The sequence below is a fragment of the Sinocyclocheilus rhinocerous genome, unplaced genomic scaffold (assembly GCF_001515625.1).
Source record: "Sinocyclocheilus rhinocerous isolate Xijiao unplaced genomic scaffold, SAMN03320098_v1.1 scaffold95, whole genome shotgun sequence".
Classification (NCBI taxonomy): Eukaryota; Metazoa; Chordata; class Actinopteri; order Cypriniformes; family Cyprinidae; genus Sinocyclocheilus; species Sinocyclocheilus rhinocerous.
The window spans coordinates 578,035-580,642 of NW_015662004.1; positions in this window are offsets into that span (position 1 = coordinate 578,035).

The following is a 2,608-nucleotide window of genomic DNA, read 5'->3' on the forward strand; positions in this document are numbered from 1 at the left end:
ATTACAATGGGGGGGGGGGACTTGCCAAATTTATAAATGGGCAATGACAAATAAGGCTGTTTATTATTATTATTATTAATAATAATAATAATAATAATAATAATATTTCTTCTAAATGAAAACAATACATTTGTGAAATAAAGTTTATACATTCTTAGAAAAGAAGGTACAAAAGCTGTCACTGAGATGGTACCTTTTTAAAATAATATGTACACTTTAGGTACTAAAGTGTAACTTTAAGGCACTAATATGCACCCTTTTGGAATAAATAAGGTACAGTTTTGTACTTTTTAATTTTTTAGTGTATGTATTTATTTATTTTTTTTTTTTATTTTTATTATTTTTTTTTTTTTTTTTTTGGGCGTTCCTGAACCTCAAACAGCAAAATTCACATGCATAAACTGATAAAAGCTGACGTCTTCAATGCAGAGTATGTTTCTTCAAATAAAAGCATCCATGGTTTGCATAAATGTAATGTCAATACTGTATTTATTATTATTTTTTTTTTTATTATTATTTTTATTTTTATTTTTTTATGAGCGTGTACAATCAAATATATTGATCGAATGGCTTTCAAAATGTCAAGTGGTGAAACCACCAAATAAAAATTTATAACCCATTTCCTTTAAACTTTGAAACTTAAGCACTTAAGAGTTAAAATATTTGTTATTTTCAAGTTCCCAAATGCATTTTTCCAGTATAAACATTCAAATATCATTACTTCTTGGGTTACTCCATTTGACATGAACTATCTTTGCCTTTTAATTAAAAAATATTTATTGTATTTATGATGTATGTATGGCTTTTTTTTTTTTTTGCAAATTCCAGACATTTATAAATTAAAATGTTCTGCCCCCAGGAAAAAAATAAATCGAAATGAGCTTTATTTCAGAATTAAAATTTTCATAGAAGAGGTGTATCAAGTCATTGTCTATATACATCGCATTTTGTATTTTTGAAATCAATATATATATATATATATATATATATATATTTACATACACATCACGTCATTGACCCAAATACATCCATGATGTGGGATTCTCAGTATTCCATTGGATTTCAAACTCCACTAAGTGGAATATATGAGCAACGAGGAAATGGAAAAATGCTGTATATATATACACAGTATATATATGATGGCTACATTTATCTTAACTGTCTGAATTGGTCTGCCATCTCAGCTACTTTTACTGGCCATGTGTGTGTATGCAGTTAAATTAGCATATAAATATGAAGACCTCAGATGCAAAAACCTCTAAGTCCATCTGAAAGTTTTTTTAAATGAAAATTTTTTTCAGGCTCTTGTGTTTAGTTTCAGTAATTTCATTTGAATGGTGTTATTCAGAGGCCAAAAAATGAAAATTGGAGCAGTTGCCAATACTTAAATTCTGATAGCTTATAATGTAAATCAATGAGAATTGTATATCAGACTACTTATGTCAAATTATTTGGTGTATTTGGTGTAATGAAATGTGTTTATGCGGTTTAAGGTTCAAAAAACGAGCTTTATTTCAGAATTAAAATTTTCATAGAAGAGGTGTATCAAGTCATTGTCTATATACATCGCATTTTGTATTTTTGAAATCAATATATATATATATATATATATATATATATTTACATACACATCACGTCATTGACCCAAATACATCCATGATGTGGGATTCTCAGTATTCCATTGGATTTCAAACTCCACTAAGTGGAATATATGAGCAACGAGGAAATGGAAAAATGGATTCGACCGGGAAAAAGTGTGTGGGGGAGCATCAGGGCAGTTTTTAGAGGATGAAACAATTTGTTGCACACCGCTTCTCCTCTCGACCAAATTGAGGAAAGATCCACTCTATCTCATACAGCCTGTCTCTACTGATAACACCCTCCATAAATCTGAGAGAACCTCAATGATTAGGATTACAAAGTGGATAAAACAGTCTAGTTCAGGTGAAATTTCTGCAAAGAAACCCTGCTGCTTGACAGGCTCAAACTGTATCATGACCAACTGTGCCACAATTAGCATAAATTAACCTCTGGAATTTCCATAAAAAGTCACATTTTAAAGACTGCGACACAAATATCTATGTCATCTGTAGTCATATAAGACATCAAGACACCAATGAATGGTTTATGAGAGATTATGGCATGGTGAATGTGAGTATTATAAAAATGTTGGACTGGAGGCAGTGGAGTAATTCAGGACGGCATTAATAAGGCCTGGCTTCACCACTCTAGAAGCTTGACCACACACACAAGCTCTGCAGCCGAACAGCAGGAGACAAAGGGGAGGATACCCACTATATATATAGAAACAGCTTGCTGCTTCAGGTGCTTGCTGCTCTGTGCTCTTTGTGCTAACATAGATTTTCCATCCATTCTTTTGAGCTATTTAATGAATATGCTAGTAAAAATAGCTGAGATGGCAGACCAATTCAGACAGTTAAGATACGTTTAGTCATCATATATATATATATATATATATAATAATAATATTATATTATATAAATATAATTAAACAATAATAATAATAATAATAATAAAAAATAGGCCTATATGAGAAATATATTTTTACTTAAATAATAAATTAAGAAAACGAAAGAAAAACTGTGCA